General features: G+C 46.9%; 1 protein-coding gene across 2 annotated transcripts in view; it reads left to right on the forward strand.

Moving 5' to 3' along the window:
- The first annotated feature begins 203 nt into the window (after positions 1–203).
- BBOX1 (gamma-butyrobetaine hydroxylase 1) overlaps positions 204–20,829 on the forward strand; it is a 217,628-nt gene continuing 197,002 nt past the window's right edge. Inside the window, exon 1 of one of the 2 annotated variants that reach the window (XM_075326519.1) lies at positions 204–226. The gene's annotated coding sequence lies outside the window, so the exon portion shown is untranslated. Of the gene's footprint in view, positions 227–406; positions 657–20,829 lie in introns of those variants that run through there. The other variant, XM_075326517.1, reaches the window with a different exon arrangement.

Raw genomic sequence — 20,829 nt, forward strand, 5'->3', positions numbered from 1 at the left:
GAAAAAAAGGGATTTTGTCATCCAGTAAATTAAGTGACACATCGCTGTAATCAGGGTCTCTGCTCCTACAATATTCTGCTCTCAGATGGGGTAGCAAAACCTGGTAACAGATTAAGCCTGAGTCACAGTCACGGAGCCACCGTCGCCTCCTTCATTGCTACCGTCACCCACAGGCAGGCAGAGGAGTGGCATCTGGAAACACAGGCTATCACTGGAGCACATTCAGGTAAGCGTGTTACAAACCTTACTGGAAAATGTTTGTTATAAAAAATACTAAAAAACAAAGTAAATGTAATATTGTACACTAATTTAATATTCCCATTTTCTTACGTAAGAAAGTGAATACTGACCACGTAACTCCGATGTCTGCATTTATACAACAGTCTCTCTTCCACTCCTCTAGCAGAGTATTATGGACAGAAGGGATATCAGGCTGTACGTGTCACATTTCCAGAAGCTCAGGGCCTGATCTGTGTGGCTGGGATCCAATGACAGGGTCTGAAAAATAATCTGCTCGCAAGAACAAGCATGACAGGAAGAAAAGACAGAAAGGGGAAGAAGCTAAGACAACAGAGGGCAATGCTACTGCATAGACAGAGACCAGACTCTGCATGGCTGATAGTTGGCGGCTGGACACACAGAACTTTGTAGATCAGGTAACTGCTCCTGGTGTTTCCAGCTCTCAGCTCTTACAATACACAACACCGTACAGGAAAAACAAATGCTTTAGTAGATAAAGGGGGAGGGAAATCCTAGAAATAGAAATGAGCTGTGTAAAATGAGAAGTTTCTATAACCAGAGCTGCAGAATAATGTAAGGCACGTCCAGGATTTCAGTTGTTTTGTTTAACTGTAAATATTTGAAAATATTTGAAAATAAGAACATGAAAGAATGACGAGTGTACGAATCGCGTGTGCACACCTTGTAACAACAAATTATTATTATTTATTATTATAGCGCCATTTATTCCATGGCGCTTTACATGTGAAAGGGGTATACATAATAGGGACAAGTACAATAATCATAAACAATACAAGGCACAGACTGGTACAGGAGGAGAGAGGACCCTGCCCGCGAGGGCTCACAGTCTACAAGGGATAGGTGAGGATACAAATGCAAATAATCTGTTATTCTTATTATTCGCTTAGGGTATGTTCACATTAGACCTATACATTATTTATTCTTTTTGCAGTGGATAATCTGCAGAAACAAAAAAAAACACATCAAGTTGTGTAGTTTCTTTAAATTAAAAACCAGTATTATGCAGACGCAGGGCTAGTAACACAGGGATTTTCACACCGCGTGTGGATGACATCTGATTCATCCCGAATGTTGCTACAGTTGTAAATATGCATTTCAGCCCTGTCTGGAGGTACCTGTAATAAAAGAAAATTGGCAGTAGAGTTTAGATTTTGTAAATAGGGATCATCGAAAACTTCGATTATTCGGCTTCGCAAATATTTTCCGAATACCTCGCCGCTATTCAACTATTCGATATGCAATGTAAGTCTATGGGAAGCCTGAATAGTTCCGAATAGTTGTTATTCGGGTTTCACATAGACTTACATTGCGCATCGAATATTCGCAAATAGTCGAATAGCGGCGAGGTATTCGGAAAATATTCGCGAAGCCGAATAATGGAAGTATTCGATCATCCCTATTTCTAAAGTCTGGAAGGATAAAAATATTTAGGATCATGTGGAATTTAAAATGCATGAAAGAAAACAGTATCTAAATCCGCATACTAAGTTTTCTGCTACAAAAAAAAAATGTACCCTTAAGCAACATTCCAGCATTTGTTTTTTTTTTCACCACTGGAGTGGTGCTTTAAATCTAAGTCCCCTGCCCCTGACTTTATACTCACTTTCCAGTGTCTTCACCTTTTTTCACTGCCATCTTGTGCCCGTATCTGCTGACTGGCCGGTAGTCAGAAGTTTCGTTATAACCACTCAATGCAGATCAATGAGAGCCAGAACAAGGCTCTCATACACTTGTATAGAGTTGCAACCTCTGGCATGTTCCATGAAACACCGTAACAGCCAGCAAGTCACAAACTGGAGAAAACCGGAGCGACGCTAATAACAGATGAAGAGGGTGACTATAGGAGTGCACAGGGAGCTTGGAGTAAAGCACCACTGCAGCAGGGAAATTAAAATAAATGCTGGTGCGTTAAAGGGTTATTCTCAAATTGTGTCTTGAGCAGCTCAGAGCTATGCAGTCTTTTTACAATCTGCTTACTTTCTGGTTTTTGGAAGGGCTCGTATCCTCCTTGAGGGTTCGCTCACATCTAAGTTTAAAAATTGGTCTGATTATGATCCAGAAAAGTGGGACGAGTGTCATATATATGCCATTCCGTATGTCATGCGTGTTTTATGCGAGTGTGTGATTTTTTTTTTTTCTCGCTTAGAATCCATTTGACATCTATATGCCATCCATATGACATGCGTTTTTTCTTAGCAGCTATTATTCAATAATCATTTACAGGACCATTTACAGTGTTCTGTTCTATAGAATGGTAATGTATCTGTAAATTTATTGGAATATGATGGCCCGTTTACGTCCAAATTTTTTCTCACACCCGTTGATGTGCTTTGGCGAGTCGTATGCATTTGCAGCATGCTGCGATTTTTTCTTCAGACAGATTACAGCTGGGGAAAAATTCTCAGATCAGCACTGACTCTTTGAATAACATGGGTGTGAGTGCAATCCAATTTTTTCCCCACATTGCACTTGTCCATTTTATACATTCGGGTAAGCGAGCCCTTAGTGACAAGTTTGGTGATAGAATAGCTGTATTTTTTGGCTAGGGTCAGACAGACGTAGATTCACTCATCTGTGAAAATCGGGTCGATTCTGCTAGTGACACTCTGATTAAACTATGATCATATATTGGTCCGAGTGTCAGCATAGTGTTCTGAGATAATTGGAACATACAGTGAGAAGATGAAGAACAAAATTTCTCCATCTTCTCCATTATCTGTCTCGGCGTATATAGGACTGTACTCAGATGTACTTTTCATGTAGTCCGATATTTCACACCACCCACAGTCTTGTATTGGTGCACATGAGTCAATTTGCGGAGGCAATCACAGCATTTGGCATGACAAAAAAATAACAGATCTTACCTGCTACATTGTATAACACTGGTATGAATGCTATCCAACAAAACATGGGATAGTGAAGCGCCCACGGGGTCGGGGGTTACTCGTCGCCTGGCCGCGGTGCTTTTCTTGGGACACCACGGTGGCCTCACCCGGTTCCGTGACCCCGAGCGTCAACAAAATGGCTGGAGATGGGGACGATGGGGGTAGTGGTTGTTCGTGATGCCACCTGTTGTGTGCTGCCAATATCAGCCACCGCTGCGGTACTTCTCTGCTAGGGCGGATGACAACGCAGCTCAGATGGTTCAACTCTCCACAGGCAGAGCTGTGACCCCAGGGAGGATGATGTTGGTGGTAGTCTCTCAAACGCTGATAGCGCTGGGTTGAGCGATGGCGTGGGCGCCGGCAACAACAGGTCGACACAAGTGGTGCAGTTCAAGGTCTCTTTACTCACTGCTCACACATGCAGACATTGGAAAGTGCAGATCCTCTCTGTGATGGGCTCCAGCCGATCCCGGATACTTCGGAGGTCGTGACCGGCGGTCCCTTCTGTTAGTCTTCTTTCAATGGTCTCCCTCCACCCCAGCTCCTGGGCTGTGGAACCACGCCTCCTTGGTTCCTGACTAGTGGACATGAGGTCCCATACCTCGTGATGGCTACCCCAGCTCCTACCCTAGTCCGGTCCCAGTGACAGAACCTCCGCGTTATGTGTTGGTTGTGGTTATTACCGGGGACGACCTCCTCTGCATCCAAGATAAAAACTGCACCTTAAGTGAGGTGCAGTACCCTTTGGCGCCTGAAACCTCAGGGGCGCCACAATAGCACTCGGCCTTGTTATACACTGATGTGAGCAAGCCCTTAGTAGAACTATTAAAGTTCAGCACAAGTTCTGCTATAACATTTATCTAGCAGTGGTCAGTTGTGGAGTTTGTGCACTGCTATCAGTATTTTTACACATAGATGTAACAGTGGATTAGATCAAGCAGGTCTCAGGTTGGATAGTGACTCTGATGATGGTTGACTGAGAAAGTGATTCTTCTACAGCAGGGGTCCCCAACCTCTGGCTTGCAGGCCTATGATTTGTAGCTCACAGCTGTCTTCCAACTTAGTGCATAAGCAATAGGTCTAGCAAACAACTATGAAGATCATGTCTCCAGATGGTGACTTTTATTAGTAGCCCCACATAAAAGAGCAGATCTGAATTGGGGTTAGGTAGAAACTCCTGGGTCTGTGGGATTTCTGTGGAGAAGTTTTGGCTGTCATTATAATGACGATGCGGGCTCTGGGTGTCACTATTGGGAGGGGCAGGAGCAGATGTGGCTCACAACCCTCTCTCAGAGCTGAATGTGGCTCTCAGAGTCAGAGAGGTTGGGGACTTCTGCTCTACAGGATTGATAAGAAGAAGATTTATAACTGCAGCTTGTCAGAAGAGGAGAGGGAGAGGGAGGTGAGCAGTGCTGCATAGAAATCAATGGGCTGAAGAGAGTTGACTGTTATGATAAACGTTACCTTTTCTCATGGAATTTATCTGCTGGGTGCACTCGGCCAGGCTCTAGTGGTAAAGTTCCATAGAAATCAGCTGCACACTATTAAAGATACACTGAACAAAAATACAAAAACAACACTTTTGTTTTCACTGCCATTTTTCAGAAGATCTCATATTTTTTTTCTATGTAACGAAAGGCCTTTTACTCTCAAATATTGTTCACAAATTTGTCTAAACTTGTGTTAGTTTGCACTTCTCATTTGCCAATATAATCCATCCACCTCACAGGGGTGGCATTTGAAGATGTTGAATAGACACCATGATTATTGCACAGGTGTGCCTTAGGCTGGCCACAATAAAAGGCCACTTTCAAATGTGCAGTTTTATCGCACAACACAATGCCACTGATGTTGCAAGTTTTAAGGCAGTGTGCAATTGGCATGCTGACTGTAGGAATGTCCACCAGAGCTGTTGCCCGTGAATTGAATGTTCATTTCTCTACCATAAGCCATCCCTAAAGGCGTTTCAGAGATTTTGGCAAAACATCCAACTGGTCACACAACTGAATACCACGTGTAACCAAACCAGCCCAGGACTTCAGCAACCAGCATCTTCACCTCCAAGATTGTGTGAGACCGGCCACCCTGACAGTTGCTGCAACAATCAGTTTGAATAACCAAAGAATCTTTGCACAAACTATCAGACCTCGTATCAGGGAAGCTCATCTGAAGCTCGTCCTCATCGGGGTCTCCACCTGATTGCAGTTCATCATCATCACCGACTTGAGTGGGCCAATGCCCAGATCAGATTCATTGGCCTCTGGCAAGCTGGAGAGGTGTTCTCTTCATGGAAGAATCCTGGTTTTCACTGTATAAGGCAGAAGGCAAACTGTGTGTATGGCATTGTGTGGATGAGCGGTTGCTAATGTCAACATTGTGAATAGATGAAGTGGCCCATGGTTGCAGTGGGGTTATGGTGGAGGAACACGTATATTATGGACAAAAAACAGGTGAATTTTATTGATGCCATTTTGAATGCATAGAGATAATGTGACGAGATCCTGCGGCTCATTGTTGTGCCATTCATCCACAACTATCACCTCACGTTGCAGCATGATAATGCATGGTCCCATGTTGCAAAGTTCTGTACAAAATTTCTCGAATCAGAAAACATTTCTGTTCTTGCATGGCAGCATACTCACCAGACAGGTCACCCATTGAGCATGTTTAGCATGCTCTGGATTGGGGTATACGACAGTGTGTTCAAGTTCCTGCCAATATCCAGCAACTTTGCACAGGGATTGAAGAGGAGTGAACCAGCATTCCACTGGCCACAATCAACAACCCAATCAACTCTATGCAAAGTAGATGTGTTATGTTGCACTTCGTGAAGCACATGATGGTAACACCAGATACTGACTGGTATTCTGAACCCCCGAAATATCCAATACTGTAAAACTGCAGATTTTAGAGTGGCCTTTTACTGTGGCCAGCCTAAGGCACAACTGTGCAATAATCATGCTGAATAATCAACACCGGTGAGGTAGATGGTTTATCTCGGCAAAGGAGAAGTACTCACTGATAATAATGGGTGGACCTGGACTGTAAAATTCTGGATTTGCACGGTTTCAAAAGTACCCGGGGGCCGGGCCCAGGCCCAGAGTTCTCAGAGAACTGCAGGTAATGATCTGGATCCAGTAACTCAGGAAATAAAAAAATAAAGGAAAAATAAAGAAAATAAGAATAAAACAAGCGCGCTATACTTACCGAGTCCCTGGTGCGGCTTTAACTGCTTCCGGGGTCACTTATTCTACTTCCGTGGTTGCTCATTATCGCTCATCCATATGCGCTGCTTTTTCTGCCCACCGGCAGGTTGCAGTCTGATGCGCCCCCACGCTGAGTGACAGTGTATCTGACTGCTTGAAATCACAGACTGTCTGTGGGTCACTGTAGATTGGTGTAAAAATAAATAAATAAAAAATTAATTTGGCATAGGGTCCCCCCCATATTATACCCAGGACAGATAAAGCATACGGATACAGGCTGCATCTCCCAGCTTAACTTGACTGTGTATCAAAATAAGAAGCACCACATTCTTTTTTTAATTATATAAATAAATAATTTTAAAAACCTGGCATGCGGTCCCCCCCCCAATCTTGATACCCAGCCATGATAAAGCCCGACCGCTAGGAGCTGGTATTCTCTGGCTGGGGAGGCCCATGGTTATTGGGCTCTCAAAGTTTAAAAATAGCAGCCTGCAGCCACCCAGGATTGTTGTATTTGTTAGATGCGACAGTCCCGGAACTTTACTCAGCTCTTCCCGATTGCCCTGGAGTAGTGACAATCTGAGAAATAAGGGTTATGACACCCCACAGCTGCTCCTAAGCCATAGATTAGTAATGGGTTTACTAGTCGATTGAAGAGTCTATGAGACCCCCTGATTACTAATCTGTAAGTGAAAATAAACACAACCACTGAAAAAAATCCTTTATTTGAAATAAAATACAAAAAAACAAACCCTCTTTCACTGCTTTATTAACCCCCAAAACAGCCAGGTCCAACGTAATCCATATGAGGTCCCACAATGATTTTAGCTCTTCTACATCTGAAGAGACAGGGAGCAGCCATAGAACATGACCGCCTACTGTGAGCTTCAGACAGAGACTGAGCCGCAGCGATGAGCGGTGACATCACTCAGGTTATTTGCAGTCACAGTTGGAGGTTCCCACGGTCCTCTACCTGTGATTGCATGTAACGTGACCTTAGGTGACTTTGTACCGTCCCGTGCTCGGCAGCCGAGCCGCTCAGATCCGGACCTTCAGTGGGTGGCTCAAGGGTCTCCGGAATCGGAGGTCTCGCGGTCACTTCAACTAAAAGGGGGGTTGTGGTTTGGGGACGTAGATGTACGGCCGGAGCCATGTTAAGTTCGTGACGCCACCCACGGGATGTGGTGAAGGTGGACACCACCACTGCAGTTGCGGGGCACCCAGGGGAGATGTTCGGCAGCAAGTTGTTAACCCCTCCGTGGGCAGGGATGGTGGCCCCGGGACCCGTTGGGGGTGTTTGGCGGTGCAGGGAGATGGTCGACCGGAAGGTGCTGATGTACTCACTATTAGTAAACACAAAAGTCTCTGGTAAACCAAGGTGATGGTGGTCGGTGCCCGCAGCCAGCTACAGTCTGGTCCCCCACCCGGCTGGTGGTCTCTGTCTTTCTCCCGCACCTGTGTTGGATGGTGAACTGCCTATGCTTGCAACTTCAGGAGTCCGCTCCCAGCCTATGGTTGCCTAAGGAGCCCTTTGCTGGCAGATGCTGGCCCATGGGATCTCTGAGCCATGGCGGTGGCTGCTTATCCCCCTCGTTGGGCTGTTGCCTTCAGTTGGGACTTTGGGTGGTACAGGACCTCTAGTTCTGGCCGCAATCAGTTATTTAGCTAGCCCCCAGTAGCTTCTGGACCTAACTTCAGGGTCTGAGTACCCCCCTTTTGTGCTCCGGTTTACGAGTCGGTTCCCCGGGTCGGTACCGGCGGGCTACAACCCTGTCCCGGTCCACCTCGGTTCCACCGAGCCGTCTTCCCGGCTCCTGCAGACGGAGACCACCATCTGCCTTCTAGCCAAAGTTACCCGGGCTCCTACCCTGGCACCTGCTCAAATTGGGTTTTCTCTCCTCTGCTGGAGCTGCACACAGCTCCAGCCCACACACCTGTCCAACTTGAACTCTGAAACTGTTCTGAACTGTTTACTTTCCCTCCCCAGGCTCTCTGAACTCCTCAGTGGGCGTCTTCCAACCACCTGGCTCCGCCCCCTGGTGTGTTCATCAAGCCCTGAGGGGGGTGACTAGGGTTTAAATGCTTGGCTGTGTGTTACCTATGAGGGACAGGTGTAATGCAGGGCCCTATTTGTGACTACCTGACCCGACCAGGGCGTTGCAACTTCATTAAACTCAGTGACCTCACCTGAGGTGATGTCATGGAGTCTACAGACATGCATCTCCTGCAGAAAACCAAGTTTTTTTGCCAAGAGATGCAGATTTGGTGCTGAAAGTTCTACAGCATATTCCTACGCAATCAATACCTCATGCGGTATGATGCAGTAGTGATTAGAGATGAGCGAGCCTTTAGAGGCTCGAGTTCGGTTCGGTTCGTCGAGCGGACGTCGCGTTCGAGTTCGGTTCGGCGAACGGCTCGACGAATTTCTCGAGTCCCATTGCAACCAATGGCAGGCAAACACATAAAAACACATTATAAATGTACACATACAGTTAATAAACATTGCCATAACACCTACCTGTCCCCGCGATGCGTCTCGCACTCTGTATCCCACCGCTTTTCCTTCCGATAATCACTGCGTCCTCCCGGTAACCAGCGCTGATGATAGGACCTTCTGTGACGTCAAAAAAGCATGTGACCAGTCACGTGTCTATTATCTCATTGGCTACAGACTGGTCAAATGGCTAGACGTCATTGCTAGGTCCTGTCAGTGCATCTCTCCAGTACGCGGTGGTCATTTTGTGCATCCCCGTGTACCGGCGAGATGCTCTGGCACATGGTCGGCTCCCCGTTCTGCTTCCACGTTCCGTTATTCACCGGCTGTCACAGCCAATGAATAACGAAGATCACCGTTGCTATAGCAACCAGCCTGTCAGCGGTGACATCACCGCTTACAGCACGCAGATTATGATCACTCACAGAGCAGCAGCGTCTTCCTCCCATGCTGTGCTGTCTGATGTAGCAGTGCTGCATTGGTTGATTCTCCTTCAACCCATGCAGCACTACTACATCAGACAGCACAGCATGGGAGGAAGAACGCTGCTGCTCCGTGCAGTCTATTTACTCAGTGAGCGTCTTTCTCCCATGCAGTGAGCCTGATGTAGCAGAGCTGCATGGGTTGAAGGAGAAAGAAGACAGAAGACCATGGATCGTGGAAGGATAAGAGGGAGTAATAAACATGGAGTCTCTAAGTGTGTCTGTGTATTTATTTCTATTAAAGTATTTTTTCTCTGTGTGGTGTCTTTTTTTTAACCCTTTATTGGAGATTCTTAATGGCCGGGTCAAACTTGCCTGACATTAAGAATCTCTGGCTTAATACTAGCTAGTGAAGCTCAGGACAACCTGTGCTGCGGATTCCAGTCCCCAGCTGCCTAGTTGTACCTGCCTGGACACAAAAATGGGGCGAAGCTCATGTCGATTTTTTTTTTTAATTATTTCATGAAATTTATGAAATATTTAAAAAGAGGGCTCCCCTATTTTTTTTATTCCCAGCCAGGTACAAATAGGCAGCTGGGGGTTGGGGACAGCCGTACCTGCCTGCTGTACCTGGCTAGCATACAAAAATATGGTGAAGCCCACGTCATTTGTTTTTTAATTATTTCATGAAATTCGTGAAATAATTAAAAAAAATGGGCTTCCCTATATTTTTGGTTCCCAGCCGGGTACAAATAGGCAGCTGGGGGTTGGGGGCAGCCCGTAGGTGCCTGCTGTACCTGGCTAGCATACAAAAATATGGCGAAGCCCACGTCATTTTTTGGGTGGGCAAAAAACTCCTGCATATAGTCCTGGATGAAGTATGTTGAGCCTTGTAGTTTTGCAGCTGCTGTCTGCTCTGCTGCATACACTAGTGAATGGAGCATGCTAAGCCTTGTTGTTCTGTAGCTGCTGTCTGCTCTCCTCCATACAGACAGCAGCTGCAGAACTACAAGGCTCAGCATACTCCATCTAGGACTGTATGCAGGAGTTTTTTGCCCCCCAAAAAAATTACGTGGGCTTCACCATGTTTTTGTATGCTAGCCAGGTACAGCAGGCAGCTACGGGCTGCCACCAACCCCCAGCTGCCTATTTGTACCCAGCTGGGAACCAAAAATACAGGGAAGCCCTTTTTTTAATTATTTCATGAATTTCATTAAATAATTAAAAAAAAACGACGTGGGCTTCGCCCAATTTTTGTGTCTAGCCAGGTACAACTAGGCAGCTGGTGATTGGAATCCGCAGCTCAGGGTGCCCAAGCTTTCTGGGTACCCCTGCTGCGAATTGCAGTCCGCAGTCACCCCAGAAAATGGCGCTTTCATAGAAGCGCCATCTTCCGGCGCTGTATGCAACTCTTCCAGCTGCCCTGGTGATGGGTGGCTTGCTGGGTAATAATGGGGTCAGGGCTAGCTGCATATTATCAACTGTCTCTAAACCCGAAATTCATGGTGGCATGCCAATATTAGACATGGCCACCATGAATTTCTAGTACAGATAAAAAAAAACAACACAGAAAAATATTTTTATTACAAATAAAACACAACACAATTAGTGACTCCATCTTTATTGAAATAAAGAGCCCCCCTCTGCAGTAATCCTGGGTCAAGGGTCCAACGCCATCCAATCCGGATCCAATATCATCTGATCGGTTTGCTGGAAGGCAAAGCGATCAGATGATGTGTCAGGTTCAAGGGCCTGAATCACATGACACAGCAGCTGATTGTATAAACGGCTTTTATACAATCAGCTGATGCATCAGTGCAAAAAAAACCCCCAACAAACTACACACTTCAGTGCAGACTCCTGTCCGACTGCACCAGCTGATAGTCAGGGGTAAAAAGCCGGCCTCACCGCTTGACTTATAGTGTCAGCTGATTCCGTCAGGTGACCACATCAGCTGATCCTCGTCAGGTCTGAGAAAAAGAGAGGGAGAAAGAAGAGAGAAGATAGATAAAAGAGAGAGCAGAGAGAGAGAAGATAGAGAGAGGAGAGAGAAGAGAGAGATAAGAGAGAGAGGAGAGAGAGAGAGATGGAAAAAGACAGAGACTGAGAAAAAGAAAGAGAAAAAGAGAGAGGAGAGAAAAAGAGAGAGAAAGAGAGAAAAAAAAGAGAGAGAAAAGAGAGAGAATGAGAGAGAGAAGAGAGGAGAGAAAGAGAGAAGAGAGAGAGGAGAAGGAGAGAGGGAAAATAGAAAAGAGAGACTGAGAAAAAGATAGAGAGGAAAAGAGAGAGAGGAGAGAGAGAGGGAGGGAGAGAGAGAAAAGAGAGTGAGAAGAGAAGAGAGAGGATAGAGGAGGGAGAGAGAGGGAAAAAGAGAGAGGAAGAGAGAGAGGAGAGAGAGCGAGAGAGGAAAAAAGAGAAAAAGAGAGACTGACAAAAAGAGAGAGGGAGAAAAAGAGAGAGAGAGGAGAGAGAGAAAGAGAGAGAGAAGAAGAGAGGGAGAGAGAGGGAGAGAAAAGAGAGAGAAGAGAGAGAGGAGAGAAAGAGAAGAGAGCGAGAGAGAGAGAGAGAGAGAGAGAGGAGAGAGAAATGCAGCCTCATTCCGTGAACTGCTCCGATTTTAGAGGTGAGTCCCGCGGCTCATAGCTGATGTCCGGCTCCTCCCCTCAGTGCATAATTAAATAAAATTATAACTATAAATATCTAATAATTATAATTTAAAAAAGTCTCTGCTGACCGCGCAATTCACTTCATTGCTACGTGGAGCTGATACAGAGCACTCGTGTTCTGTAGCAGAGCTGACAGTGTCGTGTGGATTACGTCGGACCTGGAGGGGTATTTGTTGATTAATAAAGGGGTGAAACAGGGTGTTTTTTTGTCTTTTATTCCAAATAAAGGATTTTTCGCTGTGTGTGTTTATTTACTTTCACTTTCAGTTTAATCATGGATGGTATCTCGGGGAGACGATTGGCATGATTAACTCATTAGTACCTCGATTGCCACCGCACCAGGGCAATTCGGGATGAGCTGGATGTAGTCCCGGGACTGTCGCATCTAATGGATGCGGCAATTCCGGGCCGGCTGCTTGGTGATATTGTTAGGGTGGTGAGCTCCCGATAACGTGGTGCTCTCCATCCTGACAATACCAGCCTCCAGCCGTGCGGCTTTATCCTGGCTGGTATCAAATATGGGGGGAACCGTATTTTTTTTTATTTTTTATTTATTTATTTATTTTACTGCACGATATAGACCCGCCCGCCGGCAGCTGTGATTGGTTGCAGTGAGACAGCTGTCACTCAGCTTGGGGATGTGTCTGACTGCAACCAATCATGGGGTATCCGGTAGGCGGGGAAAGCAAGGAATAACTAATTGACTAATGAAGCGGCAGCCCTTTTCTAAAGAGGAAAAGACACCGCAGATTTGTGACAGACGTGGAGCGAGGCGCCCGTGATCGGTGAGTAGGAAAGGGAGAGGGATTGTGCTGGGGATGCAGGCCGCATGCAGATAGCAACGTGTGCACTTAGCCTTACTGTGAAAAGCCACGTTTATGGTGATTGAACAATTCTTGAACGTAACTCGAACTGTCGAGCTTTTAGTAAAAAGCTCGAAGTTCAAGTTCAATCTCGAGCACCCCCTAAAAACACTCGAACATGAAATTGGCAAACCTCGAAATCGCTCAGCTCTAGTAGTGATGCTTTTTTTGCCAGGATCACTCTGATCAGGAGAAGCGATTGCAGTGTACAGTCATAAAGGCCCCTATGGGGACTAGTAAAAGCAATAAAAAAGTAAATAAAAAAGGTAGTTCAGAAATGCCCGATCTATCACAATATGAAATCAATTAATCTGATTGGTACACTGTGTGGCGAGGAAAAAATTCCAAATGCAAAAATGACCTTTTTATTGGTTGCCACAGCATTGAATTCGAATGCAATAACAGGCAATTAAAACATTGTGCATCTACACAAAAACAGTGTCATTAAAAACACCACCTCGGGACACAAAAAATAAACCATCAGTTAGCCCGAGTAAATATAAAAAATAGCTCCCACACACAAAGGGACAAGATGCAAAAATAATGCAAAAAGTGTTCTTATTGATTTTCTGCAAAAAACACAGAGCACCGCAACCAAAGCAAAGCCAACATTTCGGCCTCTGACAGCCTTTATCAAGAATTGGCATAGCATGAGGTTGAAGGAAATTAGACGGGTTTGTCATCTCTAGATCATATCTTGGGTAAGGTGCCCGTGGTTGCAGAAACTTTGCATACTGATGCAAGAATCCAGAGTGTGTAGCTGCTACCATTGACTCCTGGGACCCTGTCCTCATCCCCACTGGCTGTTATAAGTAGAGATGAGCGAACCGGTCCCGGTTCGGCTCGAGGTCGGTTCGCCGAACGGAGGTCCCGTTCGAGTTCGGCTTGTCGAACGTTCGACGAACCGAACTCGAACTGCATAGGAAACAATGGCAGGCAATCACAAACACATAAAAACACCTAGAAAACACCCTCAAAGGTGTCCAAAAGGTGACAAACAACTCAAACACATGGGAAAGTGACAAGGACATATACTTATGCGAAAACAAAAGAGCTGGACAAGGAAAAAGAGGAGGACACACAGATATATGAGTATATGCAAGGAAACATCGATTCCATTATTGTGCAACTTGAGCCCTGCTCATTTTAGGCTTCCAATCTGGATAAATTGCCTGAGCTCGCTACGTACGCCTTGGGGATCTTGTCGTGTCCTGCAGCCAGCGTTCTCTCGGAACCTGTCTTCAGTGCTGCTGGGGGTCTGCTGGCAGATAAGCACACGTGTCTGTCCACTGACAATGTGGACATGGCTCTCAGAGGACTTTTCTTCCCCTGGGTCAGCCAGGGGAGGCGAAAGGCACGCGTATTTTTGAGAGTGCTTCATGCAAAGCATCTGTTTCATTTTGAAAAGGGGGATCAAGTGATGCCAGTCAAGTGGGGTGTGTGTGGCCCAATTAGTGGAAACGAGGGAGACTGTGGTTGGAGTCCCCTCGCTTTTGAAAAAAGAACCAAGATGAACAAGTCATGGCTCTCAGAGGACTTTTCTTCCCCTGGGTCATCCAGGGGAGGCGAAAGGCACGCATATTTTTCAGAGTGCTTCATCCAAAGCATCTGTTTCATTTTGAAAAAGGGGATCAAGTGATGCCAGTCAAGTGGGGTGTGTGTGGCCCAATTAGTGGAAACGAGGGAGACTGTGGTTGGAGTCCCCTCGCTTTTGAAAAAGGAACCAAGATGAACAAGTCATGGCTCTCAGAGGACTTTTCTTCCCCTGGGTCAGCCAGGGGACGGGAAAGGCACGCGTATTTTTGAGAGTGCTTCATGCAAAGCATCTTTTTCTTTTTCAAAAGGGGGGGTCAACCGATGCCAGTCAAGTGGGGTGTGTGTGGCCCAGTTAGTGGCAACGAGGGAGACTGTGGTTGGAGTCCCCTCGCTGTGTTTCTAAAAGAACCAAGATGAACAAGTCATGGCTCTCAGAGGACTTTTCTTCCCCTGGGTCAGCCAGGGGACGGGAAAGGCACGCGTATTTTTGAGAGTGCTTCATGCAAAGCATCTTTTTCTTTTTCAAAAGGGGGGGTCAACCGATGCCAGTCAAGTGGGGTGTGTGTGGCCCAGTTAGTGGCAACGAGGGAGACTGTGGTTGGAGTCCCCTCGCTGTGTTTCTAAAAGAACCAAGATGAACAAGTCATGGCTCTCAGAGGACTTTTCTTCCCCTGGGTCAGCCAGGGGACGGGAAAGGCACGCGTATTTTTGAGAGTGCTTCATGCAAAGCATCTTTTTCTTTTTCAAAAGGGGGGGGTCAACCGATGCCAGTCAAGTGGGGTGTGTGTGGCCCAGTTAGTGGCAACGAGGGAGACTGTGGTTGGAGTCCCCTCGCTGTGTTTCTAAAAGAACCAAGATGAACAAGTCATGGCTCTCAGAGGACTTTTCTTCCCCTGGGTCAGCCAGGGGATGGGAAAGGCACGCGTATTTTTGAGAGTGCTTCATGCAAAGCATCTTTTTCTTTTTCAAAAGGGGGGGTCAACCGATGCCAGTCAAGTGGGGTGTGTGTGGCCCAGTTAGTGGCAACGAGGGAGACTGTGGTTGGAGTTCCCTCGCTATGTTTTACATGATTTTCGAAGGGCATGACATGCCTAAGAGGTTGAGTTTCATCATCTGCAACTTGTTGGCAACAGAAAGGCTGCCTTTACACCCTTTTGAGACCGAGGATTTTCGAGACCTTATGCTCATTGCAGTGCCCCAAGAGCCGATGGCCAGTCGTCACTCCTTCTCCAAGAAAGGCGTGCCCGCGCTACCACAGTAGGTCGCACAACCTCACCGATTCCTTGAGAAACTCTGTGTGTGACAGGGTGCATTTCAACACAGATACTTGGACCAGTAAGCATGGACAGGGGAGTTACATGTTGCTGACTGGGCACTGGGTAACTATGGTGAGGGATGGAGAAGGGTTTGCTGTACAAGTCTTGCCGTCCCCACGACTTGTGTGTCAATCCTTCCTCTGTATGTACAAGTTCCTCCACTGCTTCTGCCTCCTCAACCTCGTGTGGGTCCTCCACCTCGGCCCAAACCCTGTGTGGTCAGGCCACCCTTCCTTGTAACTGCGCCCAAGGAATCCCACACACCTCCTTACTATGCTGGCAGCAGAGCTCAAGGCCATCAGGCGGTCAAATGTTTACTTTGTTATGTAGGGGAAATGTGAGACACCGCTGAGGAATTGTGGACGGTTAGCTCTGGAGAGTGAGACCGAGTTTCATCAATGGCTGTCTACAGTCAACCAGCAGTCAGGGAAGGTCGGGTGCGACAATGATGCAAACCAGTCTGCAACCCTTCTTCAGGGCAATGTGACACACGTGCCTTGTATGGCTCACGTGTTGAACCTGGTTGTCCAGCAATTTTTAAAACACTATCCCGGCCTACATGGCCTTCTGCAGAGGGCACGGTGTAACGCCTGCCTGGATCGACACACTCAGATGGGCTGTAAAGGATAGGCTAGAGGCAAGCCACTCACCAAGCTGGACACCCAGAACCCTGAAACCCTTTAACCCCTATACAGTGATTTGGAATTACACAGGGCCCAAGTTGATCAATACCTGTGGAATGCTGCAGTTCCAGAGAATAGTAGTCATGCAGGGTCAAAAACATTAATTGAGGAAGAGGAACAGAATGGGATGGCCAGGACTTAATCAGAAAACAAGCAGAGGTGAAGTGCGGATCGGCCAACGAGGTACATAAACAGCAAGCAGGAAACGTAGTCAGGTAACAAGCACACAAAATCACTAAACAGAACTGGGGGTAACAGTAACCAGAGGTTCATAGCTTTGTCTGGCAGTGGTCTGCAGACAGGAGGGGCCTAAAAAAGGGTGTGGTGTCTTCCCATTGGGACCAGAGTACAAATTGATTGAGTGGACTACGTTGGTGACTTAACAGCCGTGTGCGGCAATGATGCAAACCTGTCTGCGGCCCTTCGTCAGGGCAATGTGACACACGGGCCTTGTATGGCTCACGTGTTGAATCTGATTCTCCAGCAATTTTTAAAATACCATCCCGGCCTACATGGCCTTGTGCAGCGGGCACGCTGCTATGTGCTCACTTTCATCCTTCGCACCCAGCAGCTCAACAACTTTCATCGCTCCGGAAGTCTTAGGGTCTGGCGGTTAAACGCCGGAAATGCGATGTTCCGTCACGCAGGAATTGTAATCTGCACATGTTGCAGCATGTGTGGCAGCACCGCAGTGCCCTGCTGAAATACGGTATGACGTATACCCTGGGCTAACTTGATCCAGAGGTGGTGCAGATCACGCTGCTGGAGTGGTGTCAGATCAAGGACCTATGCACCCTTCTACACAGTTTCCAAATGTCGACGAAGATGTTTAGCACTGGCAATGCCATTCTCAGCGTGACAATTCTGGTCATCTACATGATGGAGCACACTGTAAGCATTATTCGAAGTCAGGTATTGGTCCAAGAGGAAGGTGAGGAAGTACAGGAGGAGTCATATGCAGAAGGCATAATAAGATCTACAAGGTCCATACGGTAAGCGGCACCTAGGCAGCAGTTATGGTGGGGGATAGGGATTAACAAGGGCGCATAATATCAGCAAAAATTGTTGAGGAAGGTGCAGGAGCCATGAAGAAATGGAGGACGAACTTGCGATGGGCATGGAAGACTCAGCAGATGAGTGAGAGCTTGCTCACATTTCGGTTGTGTGAGGTTGGGGGGAGAGGGCAGAGGAAGGAGGCACGATTCTCACCTCTCTGCCACCAACACACCAAGGACTTGGTCCTAGTGGATGCACAAGACACATGAGCGTCTTCTTGCTGCACTACCTACAACATGACCCTCGGATTGTACGAATTCGAAGTAATGCTAACTACTGGGTTGCGACACTGTTAGATCCCCGGTACAAGACAAAATTTGCCGAAAAAATTCATGCCATATAAAGGGACGCACGTGTACAGGAGTATCTTCAGAAGGTGTTACGCAATCTTCGATCTGCTTTTCCACTAAACACCAGTGCTGCACAGAGTGAATCTCAACGGTTTGTCATGGATAGGAGGAAATGGTCTTTTACTTGTCCACATCTGAGGGACCGTGGGCTGGCTGTTGTGCTCAGATGCCATTGAGTACGGTGTCCCTGCAGAGTTGCACTTTTGGTCATATACAAAATGAGTTGAAAAAGGACAGATGCGGGTGAAAAGGGGAACAGGTGTATTGGAAAGGGGAAAAAAGTTTTGGTCCGTGGGTTTGGTGGTTAAGCAAAAGTAACATTTGATGAAGAAACACCATCTGTTACGGTGGGACTGGCAGATTTGGATAAGGTGGTATATACTATGTTACCGCTATATAACGAAAATTAATAAGAAAAGAAAGAGAAAGGTATATATCCCCATCAGCAGTCAATGTCCACCGTGCTCCCAGATGGAAAAGGAGAGGTTGGCAACTGGAAGGTTAGGTGGAGGATACAGAGCTGTGTGGCTATGAAACTAATAGTAGCCTGAACCAAGTTAGACGCCACTCGGATCTTGAGACTGGGAGCCCTGTTAGCGTCACAGGGTCCACACGCCCACCCAGCCCAGGAACTCCCTGTTAACATCACAGGGGCCATTCAGTACGCTGACCGTGTGCATTGGGGCCACACCTGTGAACAGCAGGTGCATCAGCAGCAGCAGGCCTGTTAATGCCACTGGGCTGCACAAGCAGGACTTGTAGGACAGGAGCTGGTCTTAACCGTTCTGCGTTACCAACTGTGGTGGTGGCCTGCATCGACGCCCTATCCCTGCCTACCTCTGGCCTAAAGCCGCAATGGGTTCAACACATGGAGGTGTGCTCTTTCGGAGCATAATAGAAGACTGCACACCTCTTTGTTGTCTCCAGCCCCTTCTATACCCTGGGTCCGCCCCAAACCAGGGTGGACCACAATGCACCTCCTGGAGACAAAAGCAGAGTGATACGTCATGAGTGGCATAACTAGCGTCCTATTTGGAACCGCAACTTAAATGATGACCTCATGGCTGTCATGACACAAACACCTCACCAGTCATCGTCTGACCATCAATAATGAGGTGACAAGTCATAGGGGCGGGCCTCTGCAAGCCATTTGGCAGTGGCCTGGCCACATCGTCAGGACACTTGATGCCCTGTGGTCTAAATGGGCCCCCCACATCAGGGGCAGGGCCAAAGAGTTCATTACCGGACCTAGTTTCTGATGCAGTAAGTGCCTGACCATGGTCAGTTGCATGAAATACAGTCTCTGAAAAAAGACTATCAGCTTTAGCATGGTGTCTATGCACAACACAGGACTTAGACCCGGCACGGAGTGCAAGTACCTGTGCAAAGAGGCTTTTCGCACTAAGTGTAGGAGCATGCGCTGTAGCCCGAAATGAAGACTTAGCCTCAGGAATGGCACAGTCAGGCTGAGCATACTCACTAGGCGAAACACTGGAGTTAGGCTGCGGCTGGGGTAAATCGGCACACGCATGCACACTAGCTGCCTCTCCACACTTAGACGTGGAGGAGAAAGCAGCCAGCTGGACAACCCGAGGCACAGGCCTAAATGGCAGCTGATGCCTGGGCGCAACTGAAACCACAGCAGGCTGCTTGCGTTTAAGGCGTCACCGTTTTGTAACAACAAATAACATCAAAAAGAACAGGTGTACTTCTTCCCATGGATAATCTGATATGATCCCTTTTTTCCTGGACACGACCATCGCTAACAAATGTAGATGAGGCCAAATCAGCAGCTGCTTCAATGGATCTCAAGTGCTCCATAAAGTGGCCTCTCCTCCACCTCAAGTTCAATATCCCAAATAATCCATTCCTCTGTGGTGTCAATCCAATCGCACTTGCTTCCTAACAGCTCTCAAGTTTCCACCAGCCCTGCTGAGTATGGGGTGACAGAGATGGTTGAGTTTGCATAGCTGTTCAGTCGCACTATAGCCTGGGAATCAGAGGTCTGCTCCAAAGCTGCAATGAGTACAGACAAGGAAGTTATTATTTTTATTATTATTGATTTATAGAGCACCATTGATTCCATGGTGCTGTACATGAGAAGGGGGTTAAATACAGAATACATATACAAGTAACTATAGACAGACTGGTACAGAGGGAAGAGGGCCCTGCCCTTGCAGGATTACATTCTAAAGGATTTTTTTGAGGAGACAGTAGGAGTTGTTTAGGTTGAGCGTCAAGTACGTATGGTGGTGGTGTCATTGAAGGTTATAGTCATTTCTGAACAGATGAGTTTTAAGATTCAGTTTAAAGCTTGCGTGTGTAGCAGATAATCTAACGTGTTGAGGTAGCGAGTTCCATGAGACAGGGGAAATGATCTGTGCAGATGGCCTGAAGCTTTGTGACTGGGATCCAGGCCCCGATGAAGAAGGTGCTGAGCCTAATCTACACCCTCATTTCCAAAAAGTAAATCCTCCTGGTGGAGACAATGGGGAACATGATGAGGAGCACAGATACCTGATTGGAAGGACAACTTTACTATTCGGTCAGGGCAGGAAGAGGTTGTCTCGGAGGACTCAGGACGAGGGGAATGAAAACACACAGGGTTTTTAAAGAGGTTGGAGACAACACTTAGTGTCAAACCAAAGTCAGCCAGTCGATGAGGTCAGCAGAGGAGGTGGAGGAGGATGCTACTGACGACGAGGTTACGTTGCGTCTTCCTGGCGAGAGACAAAGTACTGGAGCACGTCAACAACTGAATCCTGGACCACAACTTTGACTCTGAGCAGATGTCGTGTTGGCTATGCAGGTCGCATGGGCTGTAAGCCTTTCCTAGCCTGTGAATTTTTGGACATCGCAAAGGATCACCAAAGTCATGGAATCTGTAAGATTTGTCAACAATCTGTAAGTAGAAGGCAAAAACTCACACTTTTGAGTACTTCCTCCATGAAGTATCACATAAATATAAAATGACAGCGTGAAGGTGTATTGCTCAGCTTTAGCAACTGTCAACACAATATGCTTATTTGCCGTTCATTGCATGCATTGTTGCAGACTACACACAAGGGGCTGCTGTTTTTTTGGATCTGCC

Source organism: Anomaloglossus baeobatrachus, chromosome 10 (genome assembly GCF_048569485.1).
Source record: "Anomaloglossus baeobatrachus isolate aAnoBae1 chromosome 10, aAnoBae1.hap1, whole genome shotgun sequence".
Taxonomy (NCBI): Eukaryota; Metazoa; Chordata; class Amphibia; order Anura; family Aromobatidae; genus Anomaloglossus; species Anomaloglossus baeobatrachus.